The sequence below is a fragment of the Octodon degus genome, unplaced genomic scaffold (genome assembly GCF_000260255.1).
Source record: "Octodon degus isolate 3935 unplaced genomic scaffold, OctDeg1.0 scaffold00350, whole genome shotgun sequence".
Taxonomy (NCBI): domain Eukaryota; kingdom Metazoa; phylum Chordata; class Mammalia; order Rodentia; family Octodontidae; genus Octodon; species Octodon degus.
The window spans coordinates 529,150-551,985 of NW_004524926.1; the positions used below are offsets into that span (position 1 = coordinate 529,150).

The 22,836-nt window shown below is 53.3% G+C and overlaps 1 protein-coding gene across 1 annotated transcript in view; it reads left to right on the plus strand.

Moving 5' to 3' along the window:
• The first annotated feature begins 6 nt into the window (after positions 1-6).
• The window catches only part of Iqsec1 (IQ motif and Sec7 domain 1), a 296,085-nt gene continuing 273,255 nt past the window's right edge, over positions 7-22,836 (plus strand). Inside the window, exon 1 of the mRNA XM_023708325.1 lies at positions 7-55. The gene's annotated coding sequence lies outside the window, so the exon portion shown is untranslated. The remainder of the gene's footprint in view (positions 56-22,836) is intronic.

A 22,836-nucleotide genomic window follows, 5' to 3' on the forward strand; every position in this document is an offset into this window, starting at 1 on the left:
GGCCCGGCCCGCAGCCGCTTGGCGCCGTCCCGGAGCTCGGCAGCCGCCGCGACAAGTAAGCGGGACCTGGGGTCGCGCGTGACGGGGGCGCGCGAACTTCTTGGGGGGCTCCGCGCCCCTCTGCTGGGCGGAGAGGGCGCGCGGCGGGAGTGTCCCCATCCGCTCGGAGGCCTGGGGCGTACCCGGGGATCCCTCGTGGAGTGGCGGTCCGGACTTGGACCCCACCCTGGGCGCGGCCGGCTCCCGGGGCGCGACGTTTCCACCCGCGGGCTCCGCGCGGGCGCCCGGACGGCGCGGGACTTGAGCTCGGCAATCGCGGGTCGCGGCAGGCCAGGGGCCGCAGTCCGCGGACACACAGGGGCTCTGGCGGCGGGGCGAGGACGCTTGACTTGAGTGCCGCCGGGTCTGTTGGGGAGGGGGCGCAGCGGGCTCAGGTCCTCACTCTAGTGGGTTTGGGTTGCCAGCGATCGCCTTCCCCCGCAAGGAACCTGTGCTGGGACCAGTCCGGGACACTTGGCGCTCCTCCCCCTGGATGCCACTGCCTCTTGCGTCTGGCTGAGCAGCCCGGGTTAATTCTCCGCCCGCCTCGCTCCAGGATTACCCGGGCTATTGGGCTATTTTAGACTAAGGATTAAACGGGGGACCAGGACAGGGAGGGACTTTCCCTTGGCCCTGGCCCTGCGGCCCTGCCAGGAGCCCATGGGCTGGGCTTACCTCTTGGGTGATGGTGCCCAAACCTGCGTTCAGCCCCTCCCTGTGGGGTGGAGAGTGTCCGTCTAGGCCCCAGGTGCCTAAGTCTGTTGGGGTGGTGGTGGTGAGGTGTGCTGGATGGGGCTCCTCTGTGTGCTGTGTCCACTGTGTACCCCAGGGACCTCTGCCTTGGGGCCTTTGGGGATACACTGTGGTTTTACTTTAGTCCGACTAGAAAAGCACAGGGTGGAGGTGGAGGTGGGGATAGGGTGCTGCTAGATTAAGTACAGGATTTGGGGAATGGACGCAGGGGAAGGAGTTAACCTTGACTCTGAAATGGGGGTAGGTCCTCTGGTTTCCCAGAGTGGGAGTCCAGGTGTTGGAGAGCCCTGTTCCTGGCACCCAGGTGAGCTGCACCAGGCTGTGGTCCCGATGCAGCCTGCCTCCCACCAGCTTGGCTCATTGGCTTTGGACAGTGCCCCTAGGTCTGTGGCTCTTCGGAGGAGACTTGAGAGGGTGGGCTCACAATGGAGCAAGTTTAGTGGCTCTTGTATGGCACTGGGGTGACAGTTTCCTGCTTTGTGTTTATCTGGAGGTGAGGAGGCATGTGGGTGGCTCCTGATTGTTGTGGCTGAGCAAGGGAGCCCTACTGCCCCCTCTACCCTCCCTAGTTGTGGGACGCCACATATTCCCTTCCATGGAGGTTGCGGGTCACTTGGAGCTGCCTGCAGGTTCTGACTCTTTACCTACCCATCGATGGGAAGACCAGCCAGGCTGTTCAAAGAGAGTGACTGGTACCCCTGGGAAGGATCCACATCCTTGATTTTATAGGAAACAGTGACACGCGTTGGTGACAGATGCTTCATAGCACCCTTCCAGGGGATGGTTTCCTTTTTTCTCTTCAAAGTCACCCTTGACCAAGCAGAGTGTGGGGACAGGAGAATTCCATGAGGGTGCACATCTTCCCTTCCACAGGGAGTCCCCAGTATCCACCTGGTTAGTGGCCTTGGAGCTGGGGGCAGAGGGAGCCGGGCAGAGGGATGTGAATGCTGAGTTTGTCTCAGAAGCCCCCCCAGCTTCACGTCCATTTGGCTTCTCTCTCTTTGAGATGCAGCCAAGGCCGGTGTCACCTTTAAGAAAGGCATAGTATCACTTTTGAGCACAGCAGGGTGGCAGCACAGTGCTTGTACCACAGCCTGAGGCAACTTCCACACTTGAATGTGCACGCCTGGAATCTGGACATCTTCGCCTAATGAGGGATTCAGAACCAGGAGGTCTGGGGCAGACCAGAGCATCTTCATGGGTAACAGTTCCAGGGACATCTCGTGCTGCTGGCTCATGGACCACACTGAAGAACCAACACAGAAGCAGGAGCCAGGGTGCCCTTGGCGGTGGAGTGTGTGAGCCCCTTTGTGTCTGATTTGTGTCCCAGCCCTTCCAGAGACTTGCACAGAGGTCAGCCTTGGACTTGCCTGCTTGTGAACTTAGTGCTGGGGCACTTGGGGCTGCTTTCGAGAGTCTAGATTGGGTGTGCCTGCTGCTCATCCAGAGCAAACTGGTGGGTACCTAATGAGCAAGGGTCTGCCAGGACTTTCGGGAGCTTCTGTTAAGTAACTATTTTATGCAGAATGATCAGCTGTGGGTCTAGGGAGAGGGAGGAAGAACAGCAGAGAGAGGCACAAGATAAATAGTCCTGCATAGAGGAAGGAGCGAGGAGATGTACTTGGTCTGAGGCCCACTCTGCACCCGCCACGGTATGTCACATGACTTCCAGGCTTGGCTTGGGATGATCCTAGCCACCTCCTGTACTTTTTCTGAAGTTAATGGGCATAGAGGACATGGACACACAGGAGGTGCTTTGAGCATGTCAGACTTAGCCTTGTCTGTCCCTTACTTCTTCTGGCCCAGTGGAGCCCAGGCAGGAGGTTAGACTTTCAGGGCCTGGTGCAGGGGGCATGGAGTGGGGAACGTGGGCTGTGGGGAAGGGATTGAGGTTGCTTGCTGTGACTAAGGGCCAGCTTCTGCCAAAGGTGCAGGGCCACAGCACTCTGTAGGGGCTCTGTGTCCCCTATGCTGGTGAGCCCACTCCCAGAACAGCTGCTGTCCACTCCCAGGGCTCCCAGCAGGGCCCAGGTAGCCTGTGTGGCTGAATTCAGCCTGGATGACCTGTTCTTTCTCAGCCTCCAGACCCTGCCTGTGGTGTAGACAGAAGAGGCAGAGGTTCCCTGTAGGACAGACAGATACAACTGAGGGCTCATAGAGCAGCTTTATTCTGAGACCACGGTTAGCTTGGTATTACCTCACCCAGGCAGTCCAGGGAAAGAAGCTCCCAAGCCCAGAGAACTTTAAACTTTTTTAAAGACACCCCTCTTGCATAGGAAAGAAATATAGTGACCAACTATGCCTTTGTTGACTTGGCATTAGGTTTTTTTCTTTTTGGATACAGATTTCTTTCTTGTAGTACAGGCTGGCCTTGAACTCATTCTGTAGCCTAGGCTGGCTTCAAACCCTCTTACCTCAGCCTCATGAGTGCTGGAATTACAAGTGTGTGTCATCACACCTGGCTGACTTGAGGCTATTTATTTTTCTTGTCATTGTTGTTGATTTCCTGTGACCTCCACATCAAAAGCCAGCTACATCCTAGAGGCCGGGGCACCTAACAGTGGTATCTATTGGATGATTGAAGCCTGGAAGGGAAAGTCTGATGGAAATCACTGTGTCTTTCCTTAAAAGTCCCAGGGAACTTCCACCAATACCAATCTTATTGATGATTATGGAGAACCAAGCAGAGAAAAGGATCCCATGTGCCCACATGACTCCAAGTCCTTGGATTTGCTAACTTGTCACGGTCTCGTTACTCTTATGTTACAGTCTCTATTCCCGCTGTACAGATGTGGAAACTGAGGATTGGTGAGGTGATGCACCTTGCTGAAGCTCTGTCCTCCGGGTAGTGGTGGAGCCAGGATTTGGACTCAGGCAGCCTGGCTCCCCATTTTCCCCACTGGTGCCTGCCTGCCCCTTCAATGTGTGATAGTCAGCCACCCCTGTGCTGAAGGAAGCCCAGCATGCAAGGCTTTCCTCTGCCTCATGGCATCACATCAGCACAGCAGGATCTGGCATCACGTGAGGTGTCAGCTTGGAGGCCAAGGATAGAAGGAGATGATCCCTTCTAGCCTTTGATCCTCTGAAGTCTCTCTGCAGAAGTAAACATTGGCCTCCAGTGACCAGGGAGGGGCCCAGAAGCGCAGCCTCCTTCACTTTCTTGTGCCTTGCAGCCAGTGAAGGGCTGTCACATCACACATCACTCCGGAGCTAGGAGCTGGTGACTCACTCTGGGGGAGGTTTCCAGTGGCATTCAGTCTCTGTTGACTTTCCAAACAAGCATTCTTCCGGGGTTTGTGGTGACATTAGCCATGACAATGGCACCTCAATTCAGAGGCCTGCTCAGGCTGGCCGCAGGAGAGGGGGTGGCAGGACAAAAGTGGATTATCCAAGCTCACAGCCAGCTGGTGACACAGAGCAACCTACCTACGGGGGTCCTGGCATGGAACCTCTGAGATGGACACTGATCCTCAAAGTGGACTGAGAAACTAGGGGCCCTGGGTGCCATTTTCTGCCCCCCTACGAAGGTCAGGGGCTGGGGAGAGGCCAGGAGGGCTTTTCTGTGATCTGTGAGTGGCGCTGAGAAATGAAATACTATTCTTGTTCTCCCAGCCAAGATAACGTCTGTATCCAGTGCTGGGGAGGATGGGCCTGTGTCAAGAACACGCTGCACCCTGCTTTGGGATCCTGGTCCTGCTTGGACAGACTGTATTCAGCGGGAAGGGAGCAGAGTGAGCCCTTCTTGTTTTCTAGCAGATGGTAGAGTCCGCAGAATGAGGAGGGAGTGTTTCTCTGACGCTCTCTCCCAGCCGTCTGACAAGCTAAGCAAATTATTATTTTACAACCTGGAAAATAAATCAGGGAACGTGTTTTTATCTCTCTGTGGCTCCGAAGAGCAAGTGGCGCCACATGTGAAATGCAGGTTTGCCCTGGATTGGGGCCACGGGGCCTTCCAGAGATCGAAGCCCTCAAGCTTTCCTGTGGGGGGCACAGGGAAGCTGAGCAGATACTCATGTCAGAGAAGCCTGGAGTTGTGTTTGGGAGTATCAGCATTTTTTTTTTGGACAGCAGGTGGCTGTTTGTCCGGCCAGCCGTTTCCTCTCTGACATTGTTTTGACAGCTGATCAGGGGATTTGGTGCTGCTGTTTCCTTTTTTTAATGAAAGAGCAGTGCTTGCCTAACTTGGGAAGTGTACCGTTCTGGGCTTGTCAGGGCGTCATCCGTGTAATTGCCACTGAGCCACAGGAGAAACAGACAAGCCAGGCGTTCAGCAAGAGCCAGGTCTGGGAAAGTGAATTGACTTCACTGAAATGAGCAGAAACTATAGGACAGGAAGCCATGAGGCCTACAGAGGTCAGTGGGTCCCCTATCTGCAAGCCCCCAACCACCCTGGGAGACATGTGCAATTGCCCCTCATGTGACCAGGCTTCACAGAGCACGTGAATAGGAGCCCCAGACAGGAAGGCCTTTGAGGTTTCAACCCTGCTCCTCCATGGGGCTGCTAGTTTAGAGGTGGAAGGGTCCACCTGACCCATGCCAACAGATACTGAGAGCTTCTGTTTCCATTAGTAGAGAGCTGTGGCCTTGACTTTGATCCCCACCCCCTCCAACTGCCCTGGCCTTGTTGTGGGGACCCTCCACCCTCCCTATGACCGGTCCCTGGGCAGTTATCCCTCTCCTAGCAGTGGGCTTACAGGGTGCAGCCCCTGCCTCCACCATTTACAGTAGCTTCACAAGTGAGCTCAGCCTGTCTGAGTCACTGTCTCTCCCAGTGACAGATAAGAAGGCAGGAAGCTCAGAGTTAGGAATCGCCTGTGGTATTTGCCACAGTGGAACTCCCAGGAGGGACAGCTAGGGTACTTTGAAGGCTGTGAAGGATCCTTTTTACCCCAGTGTTTTTAAATAAGAAGAAAAGTTGAAAGAATTGAACAAAACAGAAGCCTTTTCCCCCATCCTCCCACCAGGTTCTACAATGCAGGTTCTGCAATATTTGCTTTATTGCGTGCAGCGCTGCTCTTGAGGGTGCTTAGAATCATGTGGATGAGGAATGCTCATTTGTGGAGCGCCTCCTGTGTCCCGGAGTGCAGGCTCAGCGCAGCCGACACGTAATCGCCACCTTCTCTCTTCACCCCATGCTGGCTTATGCAGGCAGAGTGCTTGTCCTGGGTTAGGCAGCTCTGACAGAAACCCGTACCTAGAACATGGCAGGGAGGGTGGGAAAAGGTCTGGGGCCACGCAGCCCCAGCACAGGAAGCAGATGGTCCTGCAAGGACATCAGCAAGGCTTCCCAGGAGATGGGACATTGGAGCCAGGACTTGAGGACCGAGGTGGATGGGATAGCCCCTGACATGCATTTGTGCATATTGAGTGTGAGGGTGAAAGGTTCTCTTTGCAGGTGTGGCAGGTCTGAGAATGGGGACAGCTAAGCCAGGAGGAATCCAGGCCCAGAACAGCCCACGGCAGTCACCTCCTTTAGAACCCAGATTTCAGATGTGAAGGAGCTGAGAGATGTGATAAGAGTGAGTCCTTCTCCCTACACCACACCTTGGTTTTGAAATGCTTGGCTTTCTCTCCTTGAGACAGAATACACAGAGGAGCGGGACAGAAAGTCTAGTTTGGCCCCTAATCTTAGACTGTTTTAATTCCAATAAAGCTGCAGCAGCAGCTGAGCTTCTTCTGAGTGACGTGTGGTTGGGGGTGGACTCTATAGCATGCCTGTTCCTGCTGTGACAAGTGTAAGTTTTGTCTTTCCATTTTGCAGACAGGAAAACTCAGGCTAAGAGAGGTTGAGTGATTTGTCTACACTACAGCCACCTGGTGACGGAAGTGGGATTTGCACCCAGGTCTATGTGAAGTTCCTTATCCCCCCTACCCCAGCTCCTGTGATCACCCGTCCCAAAGCTGCCTTAGAGCAGCTCCTGGTGTGGTGTGACCGCTCTGGGAGATGTGATCTGGGCCACTCACACAGAACGAGGAGCCAGAACAAACTCCAGCATTGTCACCTGCCAAGAGCATCGGAGGGGTCACCTGTCTGGCCATAGGGAGCAAGGCTTGAGAAGGGCAGCAGGCAGGGCTTCCTCTGAGCTGTGTGGGACCTCAGGGCTGGGCCTTCTCAGTCCTCTGCGGCCTATGTGTCCGGTATTGGGCACCATGGGTCCACAGTGCTGAGTGAGATCTGCTGCTCAGGGACAGCTCTGTGCTCTGCCCTTCAGTCTTGAGAGACAGTGCCCAGGACCCTTACAGGGTGAGGCTTGTGGAGGGCCTGTGCAGTCTGTAAGCAGCCTGAGGTTGCCTGGGGACAGGTGGGGTCATGGGTATGGAACCCTGGGGTCAGGTGAGGATGGGGCAGAGCGAGCAGGGCCATGGAGAGTCATGAGGGACCCCAGTGATAATCTCAGGGGACAGGAGTCTTGGCAGGTGTAGAGTGGAGGAAGGGGTGAGTGAACTTGGGTATGGACAGAACCTCTGCCCAGGGCAAGTGGGGACCAGAGAGACGGTGGCTATGGCAGTAGACTGCACCGGGCGTGGGGAATTCTGGGAGCCTAGAGGCAGGCAGGAGCACATGGGTGTTGGACAGTGGAATGTGGTTTCCACTATCTCCCATCTCCAGCCCAGATGGGAAGGGGAGGTTGCAGCTTAGCCAAGAAGGAAGGGATCCAGATGGGACTTTGGTGTCCTCTCTGCAGAGGATCTGGGAACAGTGAGTGAGTCATGGAGGGTGACATCCTTGGGCCCTGTAGCCTAGTTCCTTATACCACAGCCTAGCTGTGTATCCTCTGGCTGGTGGGCCAACCTCTCTGTACCTTAGTTTGCTCCTTTGTAAAACAGAGTTATAAAGTGTCATTTACCTGTAAAGGTCAATTCTTACTGTACACAGATGCAAAGAGTACCCAGGCTTGCTTGGCTTTTTCCCTCCCTCCATTTTTCCCTCCCTCCCTCCCTCCCTCCCTCCCTCCCTCCTACTCTCTCTCTCTCTCTCTCTCTCTCTCTCTCTCTCTTTCTCTCTCTCTCTCTCTCTCTCCTGTCATTCCTATACTGTGGATTGAACCTAGAGCTCTCACTCTGACCTATGTCCCCAGTCCTTTCTCCATTTTTTAAAAGATTTTTGAGACTGGGTCTCACTCTGCTGCTGAGTTGTCCAAGCTGGGTGCATCCTTGTAATCCTCCCTCAGCCTCCCAGAGGGCTGGGATTGCAGGACTTTGGTATTGTGCCTGGTGCCTCCTGCTAACCTGTATTACTGCTGCTCATTCTTTGTAGACTGAGAATAAATTAGAATTTAGAGAAAAGTCCTTGGGTTTAAATTTCGATGTTGTGGGCATTGGGCGGCATCTATTAACCTGTTATCCACTTTGTGTTCTGTACATTTATCATGGCTGATTTTAAATCCAGCCTCTGTGACATGTGCCACCTCCATCCGTGAGCCCTCAACTGCAGCCCCTTTGCATATTTTTAAGCTGGAGAGACTTCAGTTCTTAAGACTGAGTGGAGGGCTGCCCATAAAAAAAAAGCAGGGGCATCTACAGAGTCCGTTGCCCTCTATAGCCCAGCATCTGCCCATCCATCTGACCTCTGGGAGGCTCTGTCAGGTTAAAATCTCCAGTCTCCAGGTGGCCCCCCCTCCCTTCCCTCCCCAGCCAGCCTTCTGGGACCTCCTGTGAGCTGGCGCTGGGCTCAGGACGCCACAGATGCCTGTGCCAGGGCTTCACCACACCACCTCCTCTGCATTCACAGATGCTTCTGCTGGGCTGTAGCCAGGCCCAAGTTAAATATGGGAGCAGTGATATTTTCAATGTCTGAGCTGTTGTATGAATACATGTCGTCCTACTTGGGGGTAAAGGTATGGGATGGTTCTTACCACCCATAGTCCATGATAAGGAACAATGTCGGATGACTGTTTGAGTAATAATTGCTATACCTGTGAGGTAGGTACCATTATTATCCCATTGTGCTGATGGGGAAATGGGTACAGAGAGGAGGGGCTGGGTGGGAAAGGTAGAGGTTGGATCAAGGATTCGACATGCTTATACCCGTCAGCATGGACATTGGAACAGTTTTAGGAGACCCTTCTAACTTCAGTTTTCTGCATGTGGAGTACTCAGGTTGTGTGATTTCAGTTCTTCCAAACTTAGTGAGGCTCAAAGAGTTAAATAAATGATATTACAGTGACCTGGGCACACCCATGTTTATAGCAGCACAATCTCAAACAGCTGACTCTGGGAATCAGCCTACATGTCCATCCCAAATGAATGGACAAAAAAAATGTGGCATTTACACACTGTGGAGTACTATTCTGCCATAAAGAGAAGGCTGCCCTTGAGACATTTGTAGGAAAATGGATGCACCTTGAGACCATAATGCTCAGAAAAATAAATCAGACACACATATGGGTTCTCTTTCACGAGAGACCCAAGGTGTCAGTAAAAGCTAGATGACAGGGAGCAGGGAGAGAGAATTTTCCCAGGTAGGAAGTGGATCGAAGATGGAGGGAGGGGAGGAAACGGGACTGAGCTGTGTGTCGTGCACGCGCCAGCTCCACACAGGACTGGAATCGTCGTGTACTGTAAGCATGTAGTAATTAAGAAAAGCTTATTGAGGCTAATCGAGGTCTAAGATAATGTTGTCTTGGAGCACCTTCATGTTTACGGGAGAGGAACGCATTCTGCTGCAGGCTGGAGTGCTCTGTGTATGTTTAACAGGGCCAGTTGATTTCAGTTCTGTTTTCTTGGTGATTTCCTGGTGAGTTGTTCTGCTCATTTTTGAAAGGGTGGTACAGATGTTCCCAACTAGCGTTCTTGAAATCCTGCTTCTTCTTTGATTTCTGTTAGTGTTTGCTTCACATCGTTCAGACTTTGTTGTTTTGCTGTATATGTGTTTAATATGGCTGCGCCTTGATGGATTGATCTTTTTGGCATTGTAGAATGTCCTTCTTTAGTCAGTCATAGTATTTTCTTTAGAGTCTTGTTTGATATCAGTATAGCCACTGTTTGCATGGGATATCTTTCTTTATCCTTTTATTTTAAGCCTATTTGTGTTTTCTGTGAATCTCAAGGGAATCTCTCATTCTTCTAGCCACTGCCTTTTGGTTTGAGTGATTAACCCGCTTACATTTGTATCAGTGTCATCATTGCTAAGACGGGGGTTACCTGTAGGGTTTTGTTGTTTATTCTTTGTGTGTCTCAGGTTGCTTTTCCAATATTCCTCCCTTATGTCATTCTTTTGTGTTCAGTAAGTAATTTCTAAGGTAACATTTTAATTTTTTGATTGTTTTAGTTCATAAGGGACTTTTTAGAACTTAATGAACCTTGTGCCATGGGACCAAGGAAACAAACTGATTCTCTTGGTGGGGGGGATGTAAAAAGAGTTGAGATGTGTTCTGTGTATGTACCAGTTCCTTATGAGGGATTTAATCATTATGTACTGCAAATATGAACTAATAAACATCTTAAAATGCTTGAAAAATGATTTTCTCTGCTGTTTCTATCAAGGGCCTTGTTTTAAAGAATACATATTGAATGAATGAATCAGTCACTTATCAGGCTCAATTTTCTAGTTATTTTTGCTGTATAGTAATTTAAAATTCATAGTCAAATCACCACTTTACTATATGTCAAGATCTTGTATGTCAAAGTTTGGCCAGGGCTTGGCTGGGTGGTTCTTCTGTTCCCTGTGTTGTCAGGGGAACTTGTTCCCTGGCACTCAGCAGGCCTGGAGGGTGCAGATTTACTTTCACCCATGGGCCTGGCCCTGTCGGGGTAGATGGCAGGCTGACTTAGCTGGACCTGCTGACTGGAGTGGTCCTGTGAAGTCTGCCAGCGTGATGGGTCTGGGAGTCAGGCTTCTTCCATGGTGGCCTGGAGTCTCCTGTTGAGCATTTTGAAAGGGCCAGATGGGAGATGAGAGGTTTCTTGTGGTTTGCCCTTGAGGGTCCCACATCTTGCTGGCTGGGCAGATGACAAGGTCAGCCCAGGGTCAGGGATGAGGAATTGGGCTCCTCTCCCTTGGTAAGGAGGAACAAAGATGTGCAGAAATCTTTAAGCTCCCATGTCTGGTTTGCAGAGATGTGTAATCAACAACTCTTCCAAGGCCTAAGAGGTCCCACCCTGTGGTGTCTAAGGCAGGGCCCAGTTCTCAGCTCTTTCTGCCTGGAACCCAGCAGCCTGTTCCATCTCTATTGTGAGGAACTGTCCATGGAAGGCCACTGTGTTAGTCAGGCCTCTGTGACTGTGACAAAGTACTCGAGAGCATCAGTGTAAAGAAAGGAGGAAAGGTTTATTTTGACTCATGAGTATCAGTCCAACATTGCTTTGGGCTCTGTGGTGGCATAGCCCATTGTGGCAGGAGGGCATAGTGGAGCAATGCTCCTCACCTTATGGCAACCAGGGGCTGAGAGAGATGGGGAGAGCAGGCCCCTCTGTCCCCTCATGCACACTCTTGTGACCTAAACACCTCTGGGTGCTTCACTGGTAAAAGCTCCCCAAAGCACTGGGGCTAGGGCCATACCTTTATCATATGGGCCTTGGTGGCCACCCTAGAGTGAACCCAGGGTGGCCACTGTGGGAGGTAGTATAGCCTCAAGGGCTGGCACCCATGGGGTAATGATGTTTCCCAGGCCTAGGACTAGGCCTGGGCCCCTGGGTGGGGAACTGGGGCAGCTTGGTCCCCCCCAGCCACTCCAGAACTCTAGCCATTTTTGTCTGCATCCCCCACACTCCAAGCTGTATTTTTAACTTGCCATATGGTGAAGCAGCCAAAACATCCCAGGAAGAGAAGGGGAGTCTGGGGAATGTCATCGTCATGGATGCGACATTGACAGCCACCGTCACTGGAGCCCTGCGTGTGTGTTCTTGAGTCTTTCCCTGGCACTGAGGACGTCATGAGCAGCGTTGCTCCTGGCTGGTCCTGCTCGGGGATAGGAATACTGATCATTCCTGTCCTGCCCAGGATGTCTCTGTTAGTGGAGTGCCCTGGAGAGAGCTCTTGCCCATGTACGGTGAGCAGGCAGGTGTGTATCTTCTTCCTGCCCCATATGTCCTCCTCCTGTCTCTTTCCAAGTCACCTTTGCCAGTGCTGGGCTTTCAGTGCATCCCTGCAAGTCCAATGTGCCTTGGAAATTAATCCCCAGATTCCCATGTTGAGGGTATTTGGAGGTGGAGTTTTTGACTGGTGATTGGGATGAAAGGAGGGTAGCCCCACGGTGTCATCAGCGGCTTTGTAAGACCTGAGCTAGTAGCAGGTTCACTGTATGTCTCTGCGTGGTGCTCTTCGCCGTGCCACCAGCCCTGTGCCCTCAGACTTCCCAGCCACCAGCATGGGAAGTCACATGAGGCTCCATTCTGCGAAAATTGCAGGTCTCAGTCCCTTGGTTATGGCAACAGAAAAGGGAGCTTTGTGTGTGTGTGCCTTCTCTTGCTCACAAGCTCATCCTGGTTGGGAGCACCCAGTGCTTGTTGGTTGATTTGTCCTTTGCTGCCCACACTGTCACCACCCCACACCATTCTTTCTGCCTAGAAGGCCCTTCCCACACTTGGATCCCTGCATTTTGAATACACCTTGGAGGATGGGTTCACATCCTGGCCCTTTGCTGATTTTGAAATAAGGATATGTTATATTTATTCTGGCAGTCTAGGTTCCCCAAAGCCTCCTGTTTGGTCTCACAGGCATTCATCTAGGATGCCTGCCTCTCCCCTCTCTGGTGGGCAGCAAACATCCACTGCCCTTCTGGGGCCCTAACCCTTGTGCCTGCTTATATTGAAGTGACATCCTGGGACGTATTTCACATGTACCCATGATAGTTGTGTGGGCAAGACTGGGGTTTCCATAGTGGGTGTGTGGGGCCATGATTCCTTGAGACCCAGGTGCCTCTTCCGCATGTCATGGAATTGTCCCCTTTCTCATTGTGCTGCTGGGCACAGTGATGAGACATACGGCACCGTCGGTCACATCAGTGCATGATGCATAGATGCATAAGATCACTTGCTGTGAGCTCTGTGCTGAAACTTGCTTCCGATTGGGGGAGCCTTATCCAAAAGACTAGGGTGCAGCTCAGAATTCGAGCGTTTTTGTAGCAAGCGTGAACCTTGGGTTCCATCCCCAGCAACACACACACACACACACACACACACACACACACACACACACACACAATGACCAATAGCCTTGGCCACAGCTGAATGTCCACCCTTTTGCCCCTGTCCAGGGCATCTGCCTTCCTGGCATGGCAGTGTCTGCTGGGAGCTAGACTGGAGTGAGCATTTACTGAGCACCTGCTTCATGCTAGTGGATCCCTTTTACCCTGTTTTACAGATGAGAAAACTGAGGCAAAAGAGGCAAAGCCTCTTGCCTGGGGCCATGCAGTTGGTAAGTGACAGGGCCAGCTGTAGACCTAGTCTGTGTGCCCTGCTTATATTGAAGTGACACCCTGGGACGTATTTCACATGTACCCATGGTAGTTGTGTGGGCAAGACTGGGGTTTCCACAGTGGGTGTGTGGGGCCATGATTCCTTGAGACAGCCACAGTGGGTGTGTGGGGCCATGATTCCTTGAGACAGCCAGATCTGATGGGACTCAGTGAGCTCCTTTTTTCATGTCCCCCCAAAACCTGGAAGCTCCATGCCAAGAGAGGAGAATCAGGGCTGAGTGAGTGACCAGCAGCCTTTGTGTTTGTAAACCACGCTGGCTCAGGACATAGGGCTGGCTTGAGATAGGCAGGGCTGGTCCATTACCGACTTCTAGATGCCAAAAATGAGCCTTCCTGGCTGGAGGCATGTGTGTGCACGTGTGTGTGTGTGTGTGTGTGTGTGTGTGTGTGCATGTGTGTGTATGTGTTGTTATTCCTTTGGGACAACAGCCTGTCTTCCTGTGTGCACTGTTTCTTTTTGCAGAGCTGTTTCTTTGATCCCACTATTGAACTGGCTCTTTGGGTCTGTCTTGGTCCCTGTCGGCTGGCTGCAGTGACAGAGTCCCAGGGCTTCAGACACTGTTGCTGCCAGGTCTGGGGCTCAGGCAGGCCAAGGGCAAGGCACCCACAGGTTTGGCCCCAGCTTGCTGTCCTCACCAGATGCAGGGCAGGGGCTTGTGGGCCTTCATTCTAGCAGAGATGGCTCTAGCCTCATGCCCCTCCCCCATTCTAACCCATGCCTGGGAGGTTGGGATCTCAGTATTTGAGTTGGGGGTGCAAAGAGGCCAACCAGGCAAGGTCCAACCCAGTTGCCCCTGTGGAGGTGCCTGTGTGTAGATGGATGTGGGTGGAGGGGCTGGGACACGGCCTCGTGGCCACTCTATGCTGTGGGCACACACAGCCCAGTGGGTCTCTCCTTTGTGAGGGAGCTTCGAGCTGGAAGGGGGAGCAGAGAGGGGCATGAGGAGGGACAGGGAGGCCCGGCAGTCTCAGGTCTCCCCTCTGTGCTGTCCTCTGGGCACTTGGGATGCCCACATGTGGGATGTAGCTGTGCTCCCTGGTGGGACGTGGCTTCTGACTTCTTGAGGCCACAGTGTCTGCTTGAGTTAACAGTTTGCTCCCAGAATCCTCCTTTGCTTGACTTTGATAGACTCCAATTGCAGAAACATCCCTCCCCTTGGCTGCTGCCCTGTGCTGGATCTGTGAGCACCTGGAACCCCCTGGTTTATCAAGAATGACCTTGGAGCTTCAGGCTCCCCCAGCTAGCCAGGTCGAGCTTGGCTGCTTGGCGGGAACAGGTCATGTTTGGTGTAGTGAGACCCATGCTTGGTCCTCGCATATTTCCCAGCTGCAGGACTTCAGAGGAAGGCCTGGGCCCAGGCTGTCATTCCACATGATGGCATGATGGTGGCTTGGGATTGAACGCTGGCACCTCCCATGCCCAGTGTGCCAAGTGTGCTTTGAGCCCAGCAACATTGCTGAAGGGAGGGTGTGTGCATGCAGGGCTGGCTGTGGGGCGGGCTCTGTCCTGAGCAGACCCAGATGTTTGTCCTCTGGAGCATGGGGTGAAGCTAGCGTTTCTGTGGGGGGCACAGCTGGCACACAAGGAGCACACCTTGTTTTTGGTTCTTAGATGGAGGGGATGCCATCAGGGAGACCCTAGAGTCCAAGATGGAGGGAAAAGCAGAGATGCCCACAAAGGGAGATGGGGGCAAGATAGAGACACAGAAGGGCAGACAGAGGAAAGAGACAACACAGAAGGACACAGTGGGTGCTGTTCCACAGAGTTGGTGGCTGAGAGGTGCATGAAACTGCACGTCTGCCCTCCCTCTCCTGTTCCTTTCTGTACTGAGCTGCTGGCATCATTAATTTATTCATGTATTCACTCACCTGACAAGCCCTCACCGAGTAACTCCCAAGTGCCAGCCTTTCCGCAGGGTGACGCTGGGGTAGGGACAGGCCCCTGGTGGTCCCCATGGTGCCAGCTTGGAGGGGGCAGTGGCTCCTGAGGGGTTCTTGAGATGGGTGAGGGGCCTTGTAGGGGTCAGGGTGAGACTGAGGTGGGGACAGCAGTCTGCAGCCTCCTGCTGCCTCTGTCTCCCTACTGTGGCCCCGAGGGAGGCCTTACGCTTCCCATGCATAGGGCCAGGCCTGTGGCTGCTGCTACTGCTGCTGCTGAGATTTGGAAACCAGTCTGAATTCTCACAGAGGGATGGTGCCAGGCAGCCAGGTGACGGGCACGGAGCTTGGACTCGGGGCTGGGAGAACGGAGGAGGACAAAGCTCTGCTCTGTAGAGCCCCTGCCTGTTTCAAGGAAGGCAAATTTCCGACCGGACTTGGTAGGGTCACTGATCCCCAGAGCGGCTCAGAGGCCAGGAGCTGTGGGGCTATTTATATCCACTCCAGCAAATCTTTGATCTTGATGATCTTGTGCAAAGCTGGTGTGGCGCTGGCTTCTGCACGGCGGCCTCCCAGGCTGCCAGTGTAGAGACAGGGACTCGGATGCAGGAGACAGACCTCATCCACACCTTCAGCTCTGGAGACTGGATTCTCCCTCTCTTTGGGGCAGGGTGCAGCTCTGGCAGTAACTGAGCACCTGTGCTATGCCAGAAACTTGGTTTCCAAAAGGAGGGCTGTGTATTTTCCTTTTAAAACTCATGGGAGCTGCACGTGGTGGTGCTGGTGTGCATCTCTTGTGCCAGCTCTCGAGGAGGCTGAGGCAAGAGGACTGTAAGTTCAGACCCAGCATGGGCGCCTTGGTGACTTAGTGAGATCCTGTCTCAAAATAAGAAGTTAGAAAAAGGGCTGACAAACAGTGTACCCTTGGGTTCAACCTTCAGTAACAACAACAAAAAGTTGTACTAAACCCATACAACACGATTGGCGCTAATACCTTCATGTTGCTTCTTTCTCTCAAATACCAGCTCCCCACTGTCCTCCCTGCAGCCTGCACCCCTTCTTTCCTGTGCAAGGGGAGCCATGAATGTCAATCTTTGGGGCTGGCTCTTTCCACTCGGCATGAGGTCCTCAACCTTCCCGTGTGGCACATCTCGGGCTCTCCTTCCTTTTTAACTCACTGCTCTTCTTCCATTGTGGATGCCCATGCATGCTTATCTCTGCATCTATCCAGGAACTCGTGGGGCTCCCACCTCTTGGCTGGTGTCAGTGGTACTGTGTGTATGTGGATGTGCAAATCTGGGTGTCCCCAGAGTGTGTCTGCTGTGGCGGGGCATTGCCAAGCACTTTATTTATTTTTTGCTTTTTGAGAGAGGGTCTCATGAAATTACCCAGACTGTCCTTGAAGTCATGATGGTTCCCTGCCTTTGCCTTCCAAGTGCTGGGACTATAGGTGTGCGCCACAATGCCTAGGTTCTTCTAGATACATAAGCTGAATGTACCAAGGTAGGTGGTGCTAGCTGAGTCTTACAGATGAGGAAACTGAGGCAGAGGAATGGTGGGTGGGGTAAGAGCTTAGGGTGGCTCTAGGGTAGCTCCTTGGCTTGTCTGTGTGGCTCTTCTTTTGTTTATTTTTTGAGACAAAATTTTGCTACGTAGCCCAGTCTGGCCTTGAACTCACTATGTAGCCCAGACTGGTCTCAAACTCTTGTTGATCTTCCTGCTTCAGCCTCCTGAAAGCTGGACTCTAGGCATATGCTACCATGCCCAGCTCCTATGTTGCTCTTATGCAGAGAAAAAGTGGCTCACCCCTTTTTCCTTTTTAAAAAATTATGACTTTTTATTAAGAAAATTGATTTTCAAATAGATGCAAAAATAGAATGAAATCAGTGTCAGTGTCACGTTCCCAGCTTTCTCCATTTCCATAATTTTACATTTGGATCTCTTCTCTTCCCTGTACTTCTATCCCCTTCCTCTCTCCCTTCCAGGGGTCTCTGCCCCATGAATGTTTCAGTCCCCAGCTGTCCCCCATCCCACCATGCAGCCCCTGCAGGGCTTCCTTCCCTTCTGCACATGTTGCTCACCACGTAGGGACGTGTTGTGTTTGCTTATTAGCTGTTTCTGAGCACATGTGCTGAGGACAGAGTCTTGTTGGTCGGGTGACCACTGGTGGCACACAGTAGGCCCTCAGGCCTATCGTCACAGCGCATCTGTGGCCAGGCATTCTTCTGCTTTCTGGCTGGTCCTGCGAGCCCCAGTTCCTGATAGCACTGGTGACAAACCTGACAACGCAGCCTTTCATCCAGCTGCGTCTGTCCCTGAGCCTGGTGGCCCCTTGCTTCACTGTGCTTGGCCCTGGCTTGGGGCTGACAGTGATGCAGTCCCCACTAGTTGTTCCCGGGGCTTGGGGGGCCTTGGCCACTCCGTGCTGGTGGCAGCAGCTTTGCTGGCATGTGCTCCTAGCTGCAGTCTGCAGGCATCCCCCACTCCTGCCACCCAGAGTGACTGATGGCCGGACCACTTCCTCCCTGCCCTGACCCCCAGTGTGGAGGGTTGAGCTGCTCACACTGCCAGAGCTGGCATTTATCATCGTGCTGGCCAAGGCCTCTCTGGCTCTGTCCATTTATCCTGCGTCTGTCCACCATCTCCACCTCGACACTGCGACTTTCTCTCCTGCTGTACCAGTGTCCTTGTCCCTGCATGCCCTTGCTCAGTGTACTCTGCCTGTTCTGTCCACATGGGGGACTGAGCCCAGGCCTTCCTACTGAGCTATATAACCCTTTTTATTTTGAGACAGTTTGTGCCAAGTGGCCCAGTCTGGGCTTGAACATGTACTTCTCCTGCCTCAGCCTCCCAGAGTGCTGGGGCAGCAGGCATACACCACCAGCAACATACACTGCTGTTTGTGGTTTTCCACAGGCGGGATCCCTTCATCCAGACTGTCTTGGGGGGGGGCATCTCTTCTTTGGGGCCATGAGAGACAATGGTCTGGACTCAGAACATTGCAGGTGACCCTGGGCCGACCCTCTCTAGGAGCCCCTCCTACTGTTTCTCTCACTCAGGGAGCCCAATTGATGCCCAGGCCATTTGCTGATCAGAACCTGGGATGCGGGGGGAGCCCTACACTCCACTCCCACCTTGGGATGGACACCTGGACACTTGGGCTGTCTCTTCATGGGGGACATCCATTGAGTGGCATCTTCTGCATGTCACCCCAGGACTCTGGTGAGACTTCCAGGGTACAGCTGCTGGTCACCACAGTGGGGGGGCTTTGTGCTCCCTGTGCCCACACCCACAGTGGCATTGTCACCAGCTGCAGGTGTCACCTTGCCTCTCTTATCCTTTAGGCTGTCTTTGGATTCCCTGCTTCCCATCTTGGCTCCTGTCCACTGACCACTCCCTTCATTTCCCTTGGACATAGTTTGTATCCACCTTCCTCTGAGCTGTGGCCCTGCTTTCTTCCCCCTGGGCCAGCCAGTGACTGATGGTCAATGCCACCCCCACCCCCGGAAGTCTTCCTGGGGGTCCCTGTTGCCTAGCAGGCTGAGTAGAGCAGGTCATGGGATGCTGCTGTGATCCAGGCTCTGTCTTCTCTGACACACACATACTGGGGAGCTGGGGATCCCACGGGTTCTCTGTTGGATATGTCTGGAATGAATGTCAGCCAGGCCTGTGGCCCCACCCAGCCACTTCCCTGTGTCTGCAGGGACAGCCCTATCCCTTCTGCCTCTTGGAGAGGTGGTGTGAGGGGACCCGGGTGGAGGAGGGGCTGGCAGCTGATCCTGGGAACTGTGGGCAATTCTGGTGACGGTGGGGCTTCCTCCTCCCCAGCCACGGGAAAGGGGCTCCCTACTTCTGTCTGTGTACCAGGGCCCTCAGTATTGACCACAGTGGGAGGGGCCGGGCAGAGTCCCAGGTGGTCCTGTCCTGCCTCGGCAGGTCTTTTCTTCTCTTGGAGCTCTGATTCCTCAGCTGTGAGATTGGGGGATGAGCCACCTACTCCCACCCTTTGGAGGGCTTCAGAGAGCATCAGGGCCCAGCACCCACCAGTTCCTCAGCAAGTCCAGTTCCCTTGGCGGGACCCCTGATAACACTTTCCCATTCCTAGGGTGGCCAGGCTGGAAACAGGGCCTGGTGATCTAAGGGCGTGGGTTCTGAGCCAGACTTCTGGGGCCATGGTTGACTCAGTGTCCATGAGCACATCATGAAGCCTCCCAGTGCCTCTTTCCCCATCTGTGATGTGAGGCTAATGAGAGGCCTTCAGAGCCTGTTGACTGCACTGTGCTGAGCACACAGACCCTGACGCTTAGTTCATTAGTGGTGACTGGCGTCTGTCCTTGTTGCTAGCACTGCCATTGTGGTCAGTGCCAGCTTATGTGACTGAGCCCAGCAGTTCAGATCCAGGGCCTCATCCCCGAGTGACCCACACGTTGGAAGCTGCGTCTGGCCCACCTGGCTTTATGGCCACAGGCAGATCCTTATCCCATTGGCTGAGCAAGAGTACAAAAACAGCTTCATGCTGTCCCAGGAGCTGCGGGTTTCTTCAGGATATGGAATGCACTGATTTATGAAATTTCCCAAAGAAAAAACCGAGCAGCCATCACAAATCCATAAAGCACCAGAACAGAGCACCTGTGCACTGGCTTCTGGTGACCTGCCTGGGACATAGCTAACCTGGGTCACCCCTAACAAGGATTGTGGCATCACACACGAGGAACTGCAGAAGCCAAGCTGCCCAGATTTCATATGGATCGTGTTCAGGGTGAGGATTCCACCATGTAAGTGCCTGGGGGACCGGGCGTCTTTGGCATCTGCAGCCACCTCTGCCCTGGCTCTGTCCCAGGATTCTAGGGGACAACAGTGAGGTCCCCAGGTGCTGCAGCTGAGGTGACAGTGACAGGATAGGAGTGGAGGGCAGGGGACTTAGCTCAGTGTATTGGGTCAAGTTCCCTGAGGACAAGGAAGAGCTCTGGGGCTGGGGTGTGGCAGAGGTATGACATCTGGGGCAGTGCTGCTGTCCCCAAGAACCCTGTCCCCTCTTCCTTTATTTATTTATTTATTTTTTAATATTTATTTATTTATTTATGTGTGTGTGTGTGTGTGTGTGTGTGTGTGTGTGTGTGGCCAGCTCAGCCCACCAGGGGGCGGGGCTGGCTGGCATGTGGTGCTGGGGGATTGAACCACGGTCCCTGTGCTTTGCTTAGCTTGTTCTAAGTAGGTGCTTTAGACCACTGAGCCATCTCACCAGCCCCCCTCTTCCTTTAAACTCAGGTGTAAGCTGCCTCCTCCAGGAAACCTCCCTGGCTGGACTGTTCTCCGGGTCTCTTTCTACACCCAGGGGACTGTACAGTCAGGGTCAAGGGCAGTCTTGGGGCCATCTGGGTACCTGACCTCAGCCCCTGCCTAGTGCCTGGCACAGAATAGAACCCTGTGCTTTCTGTCAAGGAGGAAGAGGTGGCAGGGTCTGCCCAGGGCCTTAGCTATGGACCCTGGGACATGCGCAGCTCTTACTTAGGGACATGCGACTGTCTTTAGCAGCTGGCACCTGTTTAGGACACAAATGACCATTCAGTGAAAAATGAGATAGGAAGCATTTCCCCTCGCTGGGTGGAGGCTGGTGTGGGTGTCGCGGGCAGACGCCCATTGGTGGTTAATGCCAAATGTCACACAGCAGCTCATGACGATCGATCCGGGTCTCTGCATCACTGCCTAGGCACTCTCTTCTGGCTCCCCTCAAAATGTCAGCTCAGGAATGAGGCAGCCCCGTACCTTTCAGGTTGCCTTCCAAGCATGTCGCAGGAAATGTCAGGCCAGAAAATGTAGTTAACTAGCATCATACACACTAAGCCTCTGGTTTGCGGATTGCAGTGTTCCCTCCCCACCTGCCCCAGTGCCCTCCTTCCTGCACCGCCCCACCGGGCACCATCCTCCAGGCCCGCGGAGCCCAGACTGCCCCCGGAGATCCGACACCTGCTTCGCCTCTGGCAGGGGCAGCTTCTGCTGAAGCGATAGATGTGGCTCTTTGCAGGAGACTCTGCCAGCACAACTGTTCTAATTAGTCATATTTTGCAAGCAGATCTGCTTAATTGCAAGCAGTACTAAATATTGGTGTATAAATAAAGTCATTAATAACTACATGCAGAAACTTCTCTCACCAAGTGCTGCCACTGATGGGCCCCGCTGACCGTCTCTTGGGTGGCATCTGCCTGTTGGAGGTGTTCCACTTGTCCCCTCCTGGCATCTGCGGATTATCTCAGGGGTGAGTTGGAGGGTCTCATCTGGGGATAGGAGCATAGGGGGCTGGCTGGGGGGCTGGTGACTGGAAGGGGCACTTCCCGGGTGGCCAGTGTTGAGCGACAAGGAACAGCCTAATGTATCTTCTGCAGTCATCAGTTAATGCACTTAACGCCAGCGGGCCCAGCTTTAATGCTCCCAGCCATCAGGGACTCCAGGACCCCGGAGATCAGCTGTGCTTCTTGCTTCAGAGTGAGGACATTCCCTGGGCTAACGGTACCTTTTGGGCGTGGGGGTCACTGAGCTTTGCTTGCGGTCAGAATACTCATGAGTGTTGTGACTGTGGGCTGTGCCTCGGTTTCCCATTTACAGGACGCAGATGCGTCTATCCGGCACACTGTAAGTTGATTCATTCTCTGGCAGAGTCACCAGGTATCTCTTGAGCAGTGGCCGTGTGCAGGGACCTGTTCCAGAGAAATGTGTCGCATCCTAGAGTGCTGTGTGAGGGATGGGCAGGTGGACTGTGGAAGGAAGGCGGTCCCTGAGTCTGTCATCTCTTGTTCTAGAATTTTGAAAAATATTTTTCTAAAATAGGCTTTATGTTTTAAATTGTCTTTAGGTTTATGAAAAAGTTGAGCAGTGAGACAGGTCACATGTAGTCCCACCCCATCTGTCTTGCCATTCTGTGGCACTGCATCACGAAGGGTGGACCACGTAGTCACTGAACCTGTAGTTCACGGGACATACACACACACACACACACACACATACACACACAGGAGTGTGGACAAATGTATGCGGACATGTATGGACCATTACAATGTCACACAGGATGGTGTCACTGTGCCAAGCGACTTCTGTCCTTCCCAGAATATCAGAGAGTTGTCAGTCCGAGGCCTGTTCAGGTGGCCTCCTGCGCTCAGCTCTCTGTCTCGGTTCCTCCATGTCTTTGGTGGCTCAGGCACTCATTTCTTCCCAGGGCTGGTTGTTTGGATGCGCCACAGCTTATTCCTCCACTCACCTACCACAGGACAGCTGGTTGCTTCCACATTTGGCGACTGTGGATCAAGCTGCTCTATGCATCCAGTTTTTTGTGGGTTTGTGTTGTGTCCTCAGATTGCCGCATTGAATGGTGAGTTTAGACTGTCTTCCAAAGTGGTGATTTAAACCTCAGAGACCTAAGTGCCTTTTTTGCTCCCAACTTCCCAGACCTGGGGGAGGCGTTAGAGCACCTCTCAAATTCAGTGGGCTCAAACAATATCCCCACTGGTCCCAGTGCCTGATTTCCACCCCCGCAGGGCGGGAAGGCATCCTGAAGTCTCCTTGGGAGGGCAGGTGTGTGTGCATGGCTCAGTGAGGGGCTGCAGAGGCCACGCCCCCGTGGAGTGAGCAAAATGCACATCCAGCATTGAGGGGCTCAGGAGGGTCTGAGAAGCTGGGCAACCTTGGAAGCGCCCTGCCCTGCCTGGCCAAGGTGTTATACCTTTCAATGAATGTCTGTCTGTCTGTCTGTCTG